Source organism: Heteronotia binoei, chromosome 3 (genome assembly GCF_032191835.1).
Source record: "Heteronotia binoei isolate CCM8104 ecotype False Entrance Well chromosome 3, APGP_CSIRO_Hbin_v1, whole genome shotgun sequence".
NCBI classification, from domain to species: Eukaryota; Metazoa; Chordata; class Lepidosauria; order Squamata; family Gekkonidae; genus Heteronotia; species Heteronotia binoei.
This window is the reverse complement of record NC_083225.1, coordinates 54,037,853-54,056,416: the sequence shown is the minus strand read 5'-3', so window position 1 is coordinate 54,056,416 and position 18,564 is coordinate 54,037,853. Positions and strand designations below refer to the sequence as shown.

The 18,564-nt window shown below is 40.2% G+C and overlaps 1 protein-coding gene across 1 annotated transcript in view; it reads right to left on the bottom strand.

Moving 5' to 3' along the window:
- LOC132568223 (late histone H2A.2.2-like) overlaps positions 1-17,766 on the bottom strand; it is a 69,723-nt gene extending 51,957 nt beyond the window's left edge. Inside the window, exon 1 of the mRNA XM_060233821.1 lies at positions 17,761-17,766. The gene's annotated coding sequence lies outside the window, so the exon portion shown is untranslated. The remainder of the gene's footprint in view (positions 1-17,760) is intronic.
- Between the last annotated feature and the right edge of the window lie 798 nt (positions 17,767-18,564).

Below are 18,564 nucleotides of genomic sequence, written 5' to 3'. Positions count from 1 at the left end.
TGTTTTTCTTTGATACTCCTGATTTCTTAGGCCATGGGATTTCTCCCTTCCAATCAGATCCTTGCAAGGGACCAAGAGGTGAGTGCTTCCAGACAATCAGCTTTGGAGACAACCCCTAGAAATGAAATGTTTATGGAGCAGTTGTAGAGCTAAGATCTTTGGTTACTCCATATGCAGCTCCAAATTTATGTGAATAACTGCCCACCTGGGGTTTTCAGGACTGAAAAAAAGGATTGTGTAGGGAAGCAAGAGCTCTGTCCTCTGCCCACGCTGGCCTTTGTATAAAAAGTAAAATATTAATTTTTGAGGATACCCGTCATTAGTGGTCAGATGCAGAAAAGTAGGTCAGTAGGTCATTCCTGAAAACTCAAACTAGAAAAAATGTTCAATTTTGGTATACCAGGGGAGAGAGATGGAGGTGGGGCCCAATGTATTCTTAAGATACAGTGCATGCTTTGAACTTGCATTACATTTTTATCTCAAAGTGGAAGTAATATGAAAGAATAAAAATCCAATTCCATAGATGACCCAGAAGCTGAACTATCTTTACTTAACAGAAAAGATGGAAACCTTACTTCCAAATTGATTTCATGGTGTTTCCATGCCAGCAGAAAATTTTACTTAAATAAAAATTCAGAGCCAGAAATATATTTGTAGTTGAAGAAGTTCTGGCCATAGTTTCCTTGCTTTATTCAAGAGCACAATGATCTCCAATTGTAGTCCATTTCATGGACATAAGACCAATTTTTACAGCATGGACACTTCCCAAATGTACATACATATTTCTGGTCTTGGCTTCCTTCCAAAGAACTCTACAAAGACTTGTAACAAGCACTAAGAGTTTTCAACACAAATGACCCCACTGAAATATATGTTCAGTTAATTTAAATATGAACACTGCACTATCAGTGAAACTGGTGTGTATTGAATTAGATACTCTAATGCAGGGGTTTCAAATGTGTAGTTCGGGGGACGAATCAGGCCCCTAGAGCTCTCCTATCAGGCCCTCGAGCAACTGGCTGTCATCTGCTTCCTTCTCCCTGGGGAAGGAAGGAAAGAGCCAGAGCTTCCTTTGCCCAATTCTCTGGATCCCATGGAGAAATACAAAGAAAGCATCTTTAAGACCAATGACTTCTAACATTTTAAGTTTTTAAAATATATATATTTGTGTTTGTCTGTGTTCTTTATAAAATTTATATCTCTGCTACCTAGTCTTAAATAGGTACACACATGGCCTGGCCTGACACGGCTCGGCACAATGCAACATGGCCTGGTCCAACAAGGTCTCATTTATGTCAGATGCAGCTCTGATAACAAATAAGTTCAACACCCCTGCTCTAATGTATGTTGTACTGGAGCTGATTGGACAGGTGAACCAGTTAGACTTAAGACTAAAGGCCAAACTAGTTGTGCAGGTTATTAAAGAACTGGGTCTCAAAGCTCAAGGTGAATTATTTCCCCATCCTTGCTTTTCTACATACACAGAATACTCCATGTAGAACAGCAAAACTAGGGAAATACCTTCTTTCCCCAGTGTTGTTTCAGTGTGGGAAAATTGCTTGGGGAAGGAGGCAGGAGTCTGCCCCACCTCATCAGGCAATCCAACCGCAAAGGCTCTCTTTTATATTTTTTAATATCCATTCCCTAATTGCTGTGTGGCTGAGGGCAACCTGAACCCAAACTCAGACATTTAGTTTGGCCCCAACTTTAATAATCATCTACAGTGTTTTGATAGTGAGAATGACACATGCAGAGAATTAGATTTGCCTGGCAGTTAAACCCCTACCCCTGGAAACCTGTCCTTATTAACTGCCCCTCCTTCCACCCAAAAGCCTATCCTCATAATTCAAAATAGGTTTGTGAAAGGAAATAACTTTGCAAGTGTGTCTAACTTTTAAAATTCTGAAAATAATGTGTTATATTGCCTCAAGGCAATAATAATGCATGTAAAATTGTTGTTCTTGGGCACCAAAAGTCTCTCCTACTTGTTGCACAGCCATATAAAAGACTAACACACAGCTACATGTTGTATGTACACATATATTTATTGCAGTGTTGTTATGCAGAAGAAGCAGACAAAACCTGTTTCTGCTTTTAGAATGTTTTTTTTAATGTAAGTTTAAGGCATTATTTATGTAGCAATAGACTCAAATATTGTCCTTAATAAATAAAATAAATATTATTATATTATATTATATTATATTATATTATATTATATTATATTATATTATATTATATTATAATAATGTAAACTTCTCTTCCCTGCAGGGGTTTGGGTGTTAGATGGACTCAGGGCTCTGACCCAAACCTGTCTCTCTGCTTCTGCTGAGGGGTGGTGTATAGTCCTAGACAACCCGACCCCTGCTCCCAGGTTCTGAACCAAAGCCACCTGGGCTGGCCAAGAGCCTCAAGGGATCTGGACCTTTTATATGTGTGGTTCTGGAGAGCCCTACTCCTGCTCTCGGGCACTGAACCCAGACACCCAGGAGCCTCAAGGGATCCAGCCCTTACCCTCCTGTTCCCAGGCACTGAACCACAGCCAGCCAGGCCAGTCAGGAGTCCCATGGGTTCTAGACCTGTTATCATGGGCTTTTAGCCTCCCAGATCCTCCTCTGAGGTTATCTGCAAGCTCACAGTAAGTAAGTAAATAGGAAAGGTTCCAAGTTTAGTAAGCTGTTCAAGTTACAAAGGGTTTATGCTAGACTGGAAGCATTCTTAAGGCAAACATAATAGCAACTGAAAGAAAGAATCCTGCTCATCAGATATAGGTCCACCACACATAGAGGCTTGGAGGAGAAAGTCCATCCCATACCACACAGTCCGCATTATGGGCAGATCAACAATGTAACCCCTTCTCAACTGTTGATAGAATAGCTGGCTTCTTACTCTCAAAGTGAGGCATATTTTCAGCTGTCCTTGCCTCAGCCCCTGAACCAATCAGGACATGGTTAACTAATTGGCACCAGCAGATTGAAACAAATTAGGAAGACTCCCAAGAATGGTTCTCTTATTAGCCAAAAGCTACATATGAATGTAGTTAAAACAAGCACATTGCTTTTAGCTTGTCGGGTCAGGGGCTTGCCAAAACATACAGGCTAAAGAAACTGATAAGCCCAAATAACATCAAGCCTTAATGGCAGCTATTCCTTATAGGTGGAACTTAGCTACTTGGCTGAGTGAGAACTTACATTTTATACTCTCCTGATTGTGCATATCTCTCCCTTGCTGGGGTTTGAGTGTTACATAGACTCAGGACTCTAAGCCAGCCTGTCTCTCTGCTCACACCAAACACTGAGGCTTAGCTACTGGGTACCTTGGCATTTTATACCCTCTTGACTGTGAACATCTCTCCCTTGCTGGGATGTGAATGTTAGGTAGACTCAAATCTCTGAGCCATACCTGTTCTGCTGCTCACACCAAGTGCCTCAGCTGCAGACCACACTTTATATTCTCCTAACTGTGAACACCTCTCCCCTATTGGGTGCAATGCTCCCTCTAATCTGTGGAACTCTCGTGAGCAAAAATTCTACTTTGTGAGCTACTTACATCAAAGTTGTGAGAAAGCAATTTGGCTACTGCATAAATTGGTTTGTTCTGGAGCCATCCATCCTGAGCTAAGACAAAATGTGTGAGCTGGAGGCTAAAAAACTGTAGACTAACTCACACTAGCTCAGCTTAGAGGGAACACTGTTTGGGTGTTAGGTGGACTCAGGGCTGATGGCCACACAAGAGAGGCCATCCAAATGAAAGCTGGGGATTGGCGTTGGTGGTCTCAGGGGACCTGGTGAACTACTCCCTCGCCATAACCTCTGACATGGCATCTCAGCGACTGCTGAACTCCTTTTTCACTACTAACAACCAGTCATGGGGCTTCTTCTGGTTGGGCTCTTTGAAGCAGAGGTATTGTGCTGTAGCTCCTCCTCCTCCTACCCAGCCTCTTCCACCTGCTGTTCCCTCTGTCCATATCTGTTGTCCTGTAGTCTCTGCACTTCTTTGCAGTGTTCATGCTTCCATTGCAAGAACTTTTTATTCAGGGTCACAGATACAGGTAAGCTTGTACTCCCCTTTATTGCAGAGAAGTGATGCCTACCTGCAGAGAGGTGATGCCCACCTCTGCCAAAGCCCTGACCCATGGGAGAACAGCCAGCTACAGTGCGGAGACCAGCACTCAGTCCAGCCCTCTAATTGGTGGATCACTTGTCCCAGGCTGGCTGTATGGGCTCATGGCATGTCGGTGGTGTCCTGGAAGGGCTTGAAAACATGCACTGTGACCTTGGCATGATGGGGCTTGATTGGACCATCGTTGTTGTCTGTGTTTAGTGAGCTATGGGAGTATGCAAATACTGAGGTTGGATTGGCCAGTCCACCAGTCGACCAGTAACTCAATTGCAAGTGGGGACTTGAATCCATGTTGGAGTGTGTTAACTCTGGGGCGCCTGCACTTGCACCACTTGCAGTCTCCTTGGGAGTAAAGGGGCCAGCTGCTCTTTGTCCTTTGCCTTTTGCACTTTGCATGTGGGCAGTGGCTTCTAGAAGTCAGGAAGCCATGGTGCATTTGGTAGGCAATGGTTGGCTGCATCTGTGTATGCTACATAAGGTGGGAATCATGGCATGCAACTCCATGATTGGTGGATGTTGGTGGGCTTGCTCTGCTGTCTGCTGTGATCACTATGTGGACTGAGCCTTGCCTTGGGGTGTTTGTATCATTTATTTTCTCTCTGTAGAATGGCCATGTGGTGTCAACCAGGTTGGGATCTGAGGAGAGGGCTGTCAGTTTGATGCACACAGCGCAATAAATTCACAGTAGACACATTAGATATGCTGACCCATCTTCTAGAACAGAATTCTAAAACAATGTGTTTAACATATGAAAGGCTAAATATATGAAACAAGGGCTTCTCTGTGTGGGACATTGATTTGTAAATTGGCAGTGACAGCTTTCATCCGGCAGAAACCCCTTTTTTAATCCCATGAAAAGTTGAAAATAGCTTTGTGAAATACTTGTGTGCCTCTTGCTAAGATGGAGCTTTTCATCCTTGACCTACTTCTGCTTCCTGCACAATATACCTAATGAGTAATAATGACTTCAGAAAGGGCAGCTCTGGAGAAAAAGCTGAAGTAATGCCATAAGATGGTGTCTATGAAAACATCAAATAGCATACTTTTAAGTAAATCAAAGAATCTGATTTTTAAAAAGAATTTCAGAGAGCACTATATTAACAATATTTAAACTGCAGCTACAATAGAAATGGTGAGATCCCAGATGCACTTACTTGGGAGTAAGCCTCACTTAACATAGTGGAAATTACATACAAGAAAATCAAGCAGCCAATATTGTAACACCCTTTAAAGAGCTTTGCTGAGGCCCCATTTGGAATAATATGTGTTGTTCTGGTTACCATACCTCAAGAACGATAATGCAGAGCTGGAAAATATGTAGAAGAGGGCAATCATAATGACTGATGAATTGGCTCACTTCTCCTATAAGGAAAGACTAAAGACATTGGGACTTTTCAGTTTAGAAAAAAAGCAGAAGGGGAATGGATATATAAAGTTATGCATGGGGTGGAGAAAGTAGATAAAATGAACCCTTTCTCCTTCTCCCATAATACTAGAGCTCAGGGGCACCCAGTAAAATTGATAGGCAATAGAATCATTCAGGCCAGATAAAAAGAAAGCTTCTTGACTCAACAAGGATTTAAATTGTGGGATTCCCTGCCAGCAGGCATAGTGATGGCCATGAGCATAGATGGCATTAAGAGGGAATTAGACAGATTCATGGAGGAGAAGTTCATCCATGGCCACTAATGATAGCGAGTGAATGGCAACACAATTTAAAGAGGCAGAAAACCTCTGTTTACTGGTACTAGAAGGCAGCATCAGAGGAAAGCCTTGGTCTCTATGTTCATTTGCTGGTCCCTCCTGGGGCAGGTCTCCAAAAGTCTCTGGAAAGGTGGCATATACATTTTCTAAACAAATAATAATTAGAACTGTTTGGCTGCCGTGTGAAACAGGATGCTGGACTAGAGCTCTTCTTCCACAGACATTCTTTTCTCGGACTTCAGATGAAATTGGGGAGTGGAAAGGATTGTCTTGCCAAAGTCAAGGCTTTTGTGCCAAGACTAATATTTGGAGGACTGACTGGTTAATGTGATAGATCTGAACATAAAATTGATAGCATTCCACAAGTCAATGGAGAGACCCAGGGTCCCCAGATGAAAGCAATGTTGTAGAAATGCTCATATAGAAAATGTGAGCCACAGAGAGGCACAAGGATTAAGAATTATATTGTTTACTCCTAAATACAGCTGATTTTTTTCCAGTTCTTTTTGTTTCCTGTCCTTCCCTTTCAAGAAAGAGGCAAAAATGAGATTAATAAATATATAGAAAAAGTCTCTCTGATTTAATTCCTCGGAAATAATAAGTTCAGTTCTTTTGTATGTGTTTCTAATGGAAAATAATAACACCACAAGACACTAAAAAGTATGCACAACACACTTTCATTATTTCATGCACAAGGGGTTCTTTGAAAATGCGTGAAGGTCCTTACTAGATGTTCACAAAAGAACAAAATTTCTCATTATATTTAAATGTGTCGCTGTTTAAGAAAAAAAGAAAAAGAAAATAATGAGCAACATCAAGAGTAACAGAGAAAAGGCTAGAAATTAAGTACTTTCCAAGACCCCAATGCATAGATATCTGCACCCTGCATAGACAGCCACTCTCCTAATTAAAAAAAAAGAGACTTGTATTTCATAAACACACAATGATTCTGACTCATGCACCCAAGAATGAGAGTGGCATTCATGCCTGTTGTTGGCATGTTATTATGTCAGTATCACCATTGTTAAATCCGTCTATGGCAACACAGTAATTATGACTCATCACTTGGAAAGAAGGAATCATGAAGTCAGAAGTCATGTACATCTAGAGTAGGGTTCCTAGCCTCCCACTGGGGGCAGGGGTTCCCCCCATTTTAGGCCCCCAACCCACTGGTATGGAGAATCCCCACCTGCAAAGAGCTCCATTGTGCCCAACGTGCTTAGTGCAATGACATCACCTGAAAATGCCAGGCACCCAAAAGTGCCAGGCACACTGTTCAGGGGGCGCTCTAGCAATTTGGGTAAAAACTCTATGGAACCATCGAGTTTGTTCCCCAAATTGCTAGCACATTCATGAGCAACATGCCCAGTGCGATGGTGTCACTTCCGGGTGACATCATTGTGATCCCACACTTCACATGTATGAGAAACTTTCCCTCCTAGGAGCCAGGTGATACCTGGCAACCCTAATCTAGAGGTAGCATATCAATATGCTTTCCTCTACTGGAAAAGTATTGCTATTTCAATTCATGTGCACAAAACATCTAAAAATAATAAAAAAAAATATTTTTACAGGGCTGGAAAAGAGTAACAGTTAGCTCCAGGTCAAAGTTTGTTATAACCCCTAATGGAAAGAGAAGAAGCTTGGACTGGCTTGGAACTATTCAAAGGGTAACGTGTTGCTTTTATTCAAACTAACCTTCATCTGGGTGCTGAGACTATCGTAGTTTGGTCACATTATGAGAAATCAAGAATCACTGGAAAAGACAATAATTACAGAAAATGTTGAAGGTAGCTGGAAGTGATAAAGACCCAACAAGAGATGGATTGATTTAATCAAGGAGGCCATGCCCCTTGCAAGACCTGAATAAGGATGTTAAGGATAGGATGTTTTGAAGATCATTAAATCATAGGGTTGCCTGATGGCAACTTGATGGCACTTAACACAGACACACATACTTGCTCATCACCTCTTTTCCCCAACATGGTTTAATAAAACACAATATACTGAACCATTTTGGGATGGAAAAACCCAGTATCACCACATGAAGGTACTGGCATGCCAGCAAATAAAAGGAGGGAGAGAGACAAGTGTTGCACTTGGCTAGGCATACTGGAAATGAGCCAAATCCTGGAACCTTTACAGGTGCCTCAAGGGCTTGCCTTGGACCAGGCTGGTAGCTATGTGGGACCAGGCAATGTAGAGTAATGAGCCATGCCTGTTGTCCTAACTCAAGTAAAGCTCTCCTTCTTTGTACCACTCAATTATAGCAAGACAGAAACAAACAAGAAACAGTCTGATCCCGGACAGCTCCAATAATATCTAAAAAGAAAACCATCACCTATGCAGGGTGAACAACATGATATCCAAAGAAGTGTGCATGCACATGAAAACCTATACCCAAAATTAAACCTTATCTATCTTAAAGATGCCACTGAATTCAAACTTTGTTCTGTTGCTTCAGACCAACACGTCTACTCACCTGGATCTATCAACATGATTTCCTGTTCCACATCTGTGTCACTCTCCTGAAGGAAGTGGGTAACAAGCAGTTCATTTGCTTTAGGTAAGTGGTTCTTCCATCCCAGCATCATTGGAGTGACCAGAAGCAAGGGGCTCTTGTATTGCAAGAGCTATCCCAAGCAGTTCTACTTAGAAATGAAATCCATGCTATTCAATAGGGATTACTCTCAGGAAAGGGTCTTCAGGATTACACAGCCATGCTTCAACAACCTGTTTACCGGAAGCACAAATAGGATGAGCATACACAACCTGAACAGTAATCACCTTTAAGCTTTCTCGAAAAACAATATTGAGGAATGGGGTCTCTAGTGCTGGCACAAATATAAGATGCCAATCAAGGAACTATGGAAAATGAAGCTCAGACTTCTATTGCACTATCTCCTATGACTTCAATCCTGTTTGATCAGATGAAGTGGAGGAGGTATACTTCTCATCTTTATTTGCGTAAACATAGGAGGCAGCTTATTTCCAGGGCAATTTATTGCTTTTCTACAAAAACACCAGCATATCTGAGCATTTACTCTGTTAAGTAGACTCTAATTATGCCCCATAGGGTTGGTGTAAGAGAGAGAATTGTGGCTGACAACCAAGAGCTTTGGACCATTCAAGAAACACAAAATAGTCAAAAGATTCTTGGGAGAGATGAAGTAAATGGATAGAAGCAGGAAAAGATTTTAAAAGTCAAGATTCCAAAGCACTAGTTCATTATATTTGCCTGTGCATACATGAGCATATGTCCATGCTCTCTCTCTTACAGAGAGAGAGAGAGAGAGAGAGAGAGAGAGAGAGAGGATTTAAGAATAAAAACCATGATTAATCTACTTTTCAGGATCAAGCAGAAGAAAATGCTCTTGATATCTCTTCTATATGTCAAATATATCTTCACTAATAGCCCAGGGAATAATTTCAAGCTGCCGGCAAAATAAATTGCTTTTCATCTAAAGTTTCCTCTCATTAAATACACTTCAGTATGAAAATCTCTTTTAACATCTTGAATTAGCAGTTCTTTGTCACATAGAGAGCAAAGCTGATCCTTTTGACGTCATTGGTACTTCTCATGTCTCCGAGGGGCATGTGTGTGTGTGAGATGTGTGCTTGCTCTTTGCTATTGGCGGCGGGGTTGGGGGGGAGGGAAAGAGCTTGAAGCCTCTTCCACTAGTGGGCTTCCTATTGCCAGGTAAATAAAATCCTGAGCTGTCTGTCTCTTTCCTCCCATTTCTGGAACAAATATGCTACCCATATCTATACCCACTCATCTCAGGTAGCCACATTGCCTGTGTGTGTACAATTGACAACATGAGCACGTCCCATCTCCATGATCGGGGGCATCTGAAACACAGTGAACCCGATCACATGGACAGAGCCTCTATACATACAGTTTGAATGCACATATGTAGCCAAGAGATGCTGCCTGACCTATGAAAGCACCCCAACAAATGATGGGGCCTCCATATTCTGATCTGAACTAGAGATCCCACAAAACAGGCCAAGTGAGAACACTCTCTGCTTGTGCAAAAAGCCAGTCAAGGATTTCTGGCTAAGGTTGCAAAACAGCGTTCTCGAGCCTAGTTCCAGTTTCTTTCCCCCTCACCCCACAATGCAATGTTCGAGACAATGGGTTCTACCAGCCAACTGCTGGCTAATCCTCTCGTGCCTCCATACCCACCCAAGCACCTTTTGTGTCACCCTATGCTAATGTGCATACTATGTGCACAACCCCCCTTTTCCTTCTTCATCCTCAGGGTACCAAAATAAAATTAATCTCAAACATCAAATCATCATGTTCCTTCCTGACACCCATCAAGAAACCATTACCACCTTTTGTTTCAAACTGGGAATCTTCATTTTTACCACACAGCCATTGCCTGGCTGGCCCCATTCTCTGAGCAAACAGAGAACATTACACTTTTGTGTCCAGCACCTGGAAAACATTCAACTCATAATGGGAATCCCATCAAACTATTGTTTAAACCACTTGACTCATCCAGCCATCCTTCAGGATACATTTTGAGGTAGAAATATACCCAGCTTTGCCCATGCACTGTGTTGTAGTGTGTTCCTGGATCCAACCACACCCCCAAGATGCTGGATGTCTTGCCCCTCCCCCCAATGGACTTCTGCACATCTAGACAGGTAATATTGCCTCTGTAATTTCCCCTCAAATTCTCTATTTTCAACTTCTTATTTCCTAGTCTAGTCCCTTGTGTGTATTGTTTGTGATTGTGTGTATTGTGATTCTTTATGTGTGATTGTATTCCTACATATTTTTCTAAGTAAATGTTGTGAACTATTGAAATCTGGAGTCTTCTGATAATACCTTGGTTTCAGACCATCCACTGTAGTTACAAAGATGTTGCTTATGTCAGATCTTGAGTATTAAATTTCCAGACTACAAATCCCTAATGCCAGGCTATGGCCGTAAACACCACTCACAATATGTTTCTCAGTTTTTACTCTTTAAAGGAAGGCTGCTGATAAATTGTAAAGTAAATCAAAGTATACATGTATCAGACACTTAAAAGGAGAAGCACCAGGGAGTTGCAGAGTTTGTTCCATTGCATTCTGTGGACTTGTGATCTTCTTAAAGACTGAGATAAGAGATGTAACAGATAGCTTATCCATTATGAAATGGCAAATGCCCATGAGTAAGGAATGTTTCCCTGAATCAAAGCTTGAATTTCAGTCCCAGCAGTTATATAAACAATGTCATTGCCATCAAGGAAATTTAAATGGCCTACTTCTAACACTACATTTTTGTGTTTTAAAAGTCTGTTAAAAGTAACCCAGAACTTTGGTCAAAAAGGTTAGCTTCAACTATGTCCTCTATAGAGAAACACTCATAGGAATATCTCTGGAATTCACAATGGCTACCTCCTATAACAAACTTTGTTTTTTCTGTTAAAAGTAACCCAGAACTTTGGTCAAAAAGGTTAGCTTCAACTATGTCCTCTATAGAGAAACACTCATAGGAATATCTCTGGAATTCACAATGGCTACCTCCTATAACAAACTTTGTTTTTTCATGATGGACATGGACTTGGCTTGTTTCCATGCTTCTGCACCCCTCTCTGCTTTCCCACTCATGATCACCATGTGATTAAGAATCTTGGTTTGCAGGAAGAAAAAAAACTTCAATTAGACTAGGTGCTCCCCTTCAGATGATGCAACACACTAGAATTTGATTTAACAATTTCCAAACCCAAGAAGCTTTGAATTATGTATAATGCACATGGGGAGGAGAGAGGACGAGGATGAAGGCCAGCACTTGTACACACCAGTGAGTCAGATTCATGCCTGCCTGAACAGAGGATTGTCATGACAGCTGAATGCTGCTGTAACTTAACAAGTTGCTTCTGAATTTTCTTTTATTCCAAAGATAAGTATATTTTAAAACTTTTTGCTACCTCCCAGTATACTTTTTTTTAAAAAAATGAGAACAGGCACATATTTCTCTCTTAATTTTATTTATTAATTTTTTTTAGTATATTTCTATTCTGTCCTACTGAAGTCTACTCAATTGGGCTTACTTCCAAGAAAGCTGCACTGCAAACCAGTATTTTATATAGGGCTGCCAACCTCCAGTTGGTGGCCAGAAATCTCCCCAAATTACAACTGAGTTTCCAGGCAACAGAGCTTAGTTCCTCTGGAGGAAATAGCAGCTTTTGAAGGTCTAAGGAGTTATACCTCTCCCTTCCCCAAATTCTGCCTTTCCCAGGGTCTGCCTCCCTACATCTCCAGGAATTTCCCAAGCCAAGGGTGGCAACCTAAGTTCTTAACAGCATAATGCTTGCCAAAACCCTAAACTAAACTTGTACATTACCTTGGAAGAATGAGTCTTCAACCAGTTTAAATTTTTTGCCATTTTTTGGAATGCAGTTCAATCACTGAGGACTACTATTTAAGACTCAGTATCAGTGGAAACTTCTATAGTATAATGTGAATATAATTCACTCCACCATCTATGTACTACTAAAAGAGCATGCGAAGTACTTGGGGGCAGAATGTTGAGTGTGTATATCATTTCATGTGACAAGCAGGTTAACTGAAACGAAGGAAAATATGACCCTCTGTTACAATTGCTCCTTAAGGGCACCAAGTTTAATGCCGTTATTATTACTGTGTTCTAAAACATTCTGGGAGAAAGCACAAGCAATGAGCTAAACTTAGTTCTTAAATGCAGAAACACAGAGTGATTTGGATTAAACATGACTCAAACTTGCCCCCAAGAAATCTTCCCTTGGAAATTCTTGTAGCTCTTGTAAATATTTCCAAAGGATTAGAACAGAGAAAAATGAGCACACCACAAGACAGCCCAACAACAAGTACAATCTAAGCACATGCACTGGGTTAACCTGCCACTTTTGTGGCCAGACGGTAGAACCTCCCAGCCATATTTTATATTGCAGGATGAATTTTGCAGTCAGGTCATGGTGCAGAACAAAGTCTTGGGAATGGGTTCAGCCTTACAGTGAAATCTCATGTCAGTCCAATCTAAGCCTCTTGATTTCAATATGCTTATTGCAGTTAATTCTGCACTATGAAAAATATGGTAGACATATGTGGGTGGGTGGGTGGGTTTAACTATATTGTGGTGAATGTGTAAAATCCACCCAAAAGTCCCTTAAACAATGCTGCTATCTGGAATGTAGGCTAATATCTTATCCAGTTTAATTCTGCTGCTAAAAACTGAAACTCAATTAAACACTGGAAGATGCAGAAATGGCTTTCCAGGATATTCTTATGGCTAAACAACAGCCACATAGAGAAGTAAATATATTGTAGCATATGGTGCAGAGAAAACTGCTTTAAATTACATCCCCTCTCCCAGCTTCCATGTCTCTGTGATGGGCTGCACTTTTAAAAGCTTAGAAGCGCTGTGCAAACAAGTAAAAGACGGTGACAGGTTAATTCGTCACAGATCTTGAGAACCTTAAGTGATGGGTTGTTCAAAGAAATCTGATTGGTCACCATCACCTGGGAGCTGAATGCTGAGGAGAAATTCATTCTGAACTCAGCCCTGACTGAAAGCAGTTTACCACAGAGTACTGGGGAGGTTGGCAAGAAAGAGTACATAGTTAGGTGAAGATTTCCATTCAAACCAAGGAAAGGAGATAGATCTTCTAATAAGAAAAGAATTTCCCTACCTGGTCAAAATAGGGCGATAGCTCTGAAGAGTAGAGATCCCTGGTCCAGTGTGGTTAGAAACTGCCTTTGGAGAACTTCAGAATTAAAACTCAAGAAGAGTAATGGTGTTTTTAGAGAAGGGTGGCTACTGAATAGGTTAAGAAACTGTCATAAGCCTGAAACATATAACTGTACTATGTGCATCTAATGATTTTATCTCAGAGTTATTTATTCAAGTTACCTCAGAAATTTTATTTTTATTTATTTTATCAAATTTATATCCCACCCTCCCCTGACAAGCTCAGGGTGGTTAACAACAGTTAAAAACAACATAAAATATTAAAAACAGGATATTTCCATACATTTTACATTTCACCTAACCTTTCCCTCTCTTGTGTTGAATAAAATATTTTGCTATTTTTTTAACTTCCAAAAGTCTTGAGTGCTATTTCAGTTGTTATGGGGGTGTGCTCTAAATCCTTCCCTCGGGTTCCTGGGCTGAGCAATCAGCCAAAATATTATACTGTGACAGGATGGGACAGCCAGTGTTCTTCAGGAAAGAAGAAAACAGACAACTAGGGTGGATCGGTCACAAAAGGAAAGCAAAAGAGAGGGAAAATATTTCTTCTGAGCGAGTTAAGTGTATGGGTGTGTCATAGCCTCAGGGAGGAGACAGACAGACAGACAGATGCAACATATAGCAACTAAAGGTTTTCCTCAAGGGGCAAAGAGCAGCTATGGGGGCCTTTTGAGCCCTCATCCAAATTGAGATCCCAACTATTTGAGATTCCAAATTGAGATCCCAACTAATGAGATCGCAACTATTTAATGATATGTTTTAATTCATAGGATTTCTGTGAGTTGAAAGTGACTTAATGGCACATAACACACACATGCACATACTGGTGTAGAGTGCTAATTTGCTATCCTAAGCAATTGCATAACCGTTATAGAGCAGCTTAAGACAGTTTGTTGGTTTTCTAAGTTCTTTATTCAGATAATTAAAAATTCACCATTACAATGGAGAGATGAGTACACAATGATGGTTTGTCATACTACCTTCAATAGGTTTAGGTTTTAGGTTTTATTAAATTTATACCCTGCCCTCCCCATCAAGGCAGGCTCAGGGTGGCTTACAAAAATCATCATAAAACAGTGCATCACCACAATAAAATCAATTAAATTTAAAACAATTTAAAAACAGTTTAAAATACATAATGCGGGGGGACCTGTCTGTACCCAACCTAAGAAAAAAAACTGCTTTGATACACCAAAAAAGAAAGAAATCTGATAATAGTGCTCACGTCTGAATATAGATCAGAGTTCTGTAGTCTAGTTGCTGCTACTCTTCCATGGCTTCTCCAATCTCCTCCGAGTTACAAGAACAGCATGAGTCACTGCCTGTAAGACTCGAATCAAAACTGTAGCTTCAATAATGACTTCATTGAGTTGTAAAATCCAGTTGCTACTGCAGACCACGAATGTTCTGTGCTCTGGTAAAGAACTATCATTTGCCTTTTTTGGCTTTGTTACAGAAGAACTGTAGCAAAGAAATATAGGTTACTTCTGTGCCTTTTTTAATTTCAAAAATCTATTTCTAGGATACAACAATTTTTCCAAGTGATCTAGCAAATATAGCTGAGTCCCTTAGGGTAAAATCAGCATGACAGATGACGTATCCATTTTTTTCTTCACTATGTCCACATTTAAGTTCTACTTTAAAAGGAAAAGCTATGGCAGGTGCATAGGTCCTTACAGGGATAAGAGTAATATTATTGCAGAAAATTCAGGTGAGAAGTTCCCATACTTTTTGTATTACAATTAGAGCTAATGCTTCATAAGAATTGGCTGTTCACTACCTGGTATCAATCTTACTTGGAGCGTCTCTTCATAGTTCTTGAGAAGTCCAGGTGTCTGCTCTCAAGGCTATGCCCATTTATTAAAACACTCAAAAGAGTACACATGAATATACAAAGCTGCTTTATACTGACTTGGAATGAATCTGGAACCTTCTGGTATATACTATCTTCATACTACCATATACTCCCTATATATGATTGCTATTTTTATGGGATGACTTTCAAAAGCACAAGGGATAGATACTGTATAATGGCCAAATATGAATCTTACCTTATATTGCTGACTATATCGTACAGACTTTTAAGTCATGGATGTTCTATGATGCTTCATCTTATGTAGCGTGGCAATTCCCTGTCAAGACTCTGATATCAAGGACAGCCCTATTAGACAGTGTCAAGATGCTCCATCTTTAATCCATTCTAAGGAAGAGGAATGTAGAGATTATCAGAAAACATTAGGTCACCATTTACCTTTTGATACTTTCCTGAGCATTCTTCTTTATTTTGACTTATTGATAAATTGGTCCCAAGTATCAGTGCTTTCTAGAATTTATATTTATTTATTGAAGCTTTGACATGCCCATGATTTGGGGGTGGTTTCTAAAGACTGCATGGAGAGAATCTCACTCACATTTTGCTGCTGCTTTGTTTGGCTACTGGGGGTGGGGGCACAAGCTGGTGCTGAAGGATAGCATTGGTAGGAGAAATAGAAATACGGAGAGAAAAGGGGGTGAGGAGAAGCCCACATGCCTCTATTTCTCTCTCACAAACACATGCACATGCAGGTTTGTGACTTGCAAATGGAGCCAAGATCAAAAGAATTCATTTTTGCTGGGAACAACTCTTATTTGATGAGGACCTTGTTCCCCATAGAGTTGGAAGATAAGGTTTTAAACCTCCTTCATTCACAAATAATTCAGACCATGAGGCTGAGCCCTAAGTTGTGGGGTAGAGTGGGGTCCCTGAGAGCAGCCAAGAACCAAGGCTGGTTTTTGACAAGGGTAACCCTGGTAGCAATCACCTCCAACCCAGATATAAAAGACCTATCTTTTTTAAAAATGAATTTTTATAATGAATGGTGGGCACTGTTTTCTCTGTTCTGGCATGATAATCTATGTTATAACTTCCATGACCAGCATCACATAAGGTCCTAGTGGCAATTGACATGAACCTAAATGTTCCACACAATCAGGAAAAGCCACATGATCAGTGTTGCTATATGTTGTAGTGACACAAATAAGAAGATATTATGTGGAGACCATTTCATCATAGAGGTGACATCATGTAGACTGGAGCCATAATATCAGCAAATGGAATGGGGTGGACCATGGAACTAATTGGTTTTATTGTGGTATGAGCTTCCAGAGGTAAGAATTGATTTCACCAGACACATAAACCAACCTGTCTATCTTCGTGTTCTTGCTAAAATAAACCAGTGTAGTGTCTGAGGGGCCATCACTATTGGTCTTTCTTTAAAAGCATTGTTCTGTTTATCATTTCCTTCCTCTCAAGTTACACATTTTTCATTGTAGATCATTCATACTGAGCACGGGAAAGAGAATTCAGTCTTCCTCAGTGAGAAGTTCATTTTTCTTTTAAGCCATAAAATGAAATGCCTTGCTTCATCCAGAGATATTTGCATCTTTTCTTATTATGAACCCCTCTGTATCTTTTAATGCATCCTCAGTGTATCACTCATGGCCAAGCAGCAAGCCACATACTGTGTAATTTTGCTTGGAACTGTATGTTTTATGCAGACCTTACATTTTGGAGTGGTTTTATTTTGTACAGCATTATTGGATTGCTGTGGTTAAATTGAAATAATGATACACCCTGGGTCAGACAGCTTGCTGATATCAAGCAAGGGGACAAGCGTTTATTTTTTCAAATTTAAACTTTATGCATAAATATTACAAAAATGTTTGATGCACCTGTTTGAATGGTAGCTTGAAGGCAGAATTATGCCCGTTTCTATAGAAACTGTACATGCAGTTGTACAGGAGGAGAAACTATAATAGGTCTTACATTGACACAGAAGAAATACATCTAAATCCAATTCACTGTAACTGTTCTTTTCATTACAGATGTTTCTAGGTAATCCTCTCCTTTTGCTTTTGCACAATAAATGAATTGTTAAGTTATTTCACAGCATGTATGAATACTGCAAGTCCAATAGGATTAACAAAAAGATGGTTTGGTCTAAGGAATATAAACTCAGCCTGGGATTTATCTGATCTGTTCGATATATGCATGTTCAAGTACTGAGCCAGTTCTGAACATGGTATCTTTGCCACTTAATTTTTTTAGTAGATGAACTGTTTTATTACTGCTGAATGTCTCTAGATTTACAATAAAATAGGTCAAGCAGCAACAGATTTGCTTATTTTGACCATGCTAGGGTTAACAAGATGCATACAACAGTTGCCTCAGGAGGACAATCACATGGGTCTTGGTGTACATGATACCGCAGCGGGATATCAATCGCTTCAGGTTCCAGAGAAACGGTATCATGGTGTGCTCTCTCAGGCAAAAACAAACAAAAAAATCCACAAAAATCCCCCAACAGATGATATCCCCTGTGTATGAGATGTAACTTGACAGCTTAAAGGGTCTTACTGGTATTTCCACGGAAACCTATATAATCTTTTCACATCAATGCTATGCTAACATAGAGCAACGGGCACACAGGGTTAGGTAAAAAGAATTAATAGTTCAATTGCTCACTGAACTTCTGAGCATGAACAGATTCCTTTACAATTTTTATTTGTACGAAGACATCCAAAGCCAAGAAACAGAGAATTCTGGGAGACAACACTCTTCCTTCTCCTGTTCTAGTACAAAATTTCATTTTCAGCTAATCCGAAGGCCAGTTATAATATCTGCATAGGGAATTAATCTGCTATCTTCACACTCAGCAAAAGTACAACAAATATAACTAACACATATATAAAGGAAACCTGGAAGGGGGTGGCATATGTACATAGAAAAAAACAGGGGTGGACATACAAAGAGATGGAGAAACACAAACATACATACATAGGAAACAAAATATACAGGAATCCTTTCCTTCTTTCCACCTTTGATCACATTATGCAAGGAAATATGCATTTCAAAGTACTCTACTGATAGCATTCTTTTACTTTAGATGATGTTTGAATATTTAAAACTTAATTTACTATTCCAGATTGGTACTGCAATAAGTTTAGCCTATGCATAACCAAATTATCTTTCACCT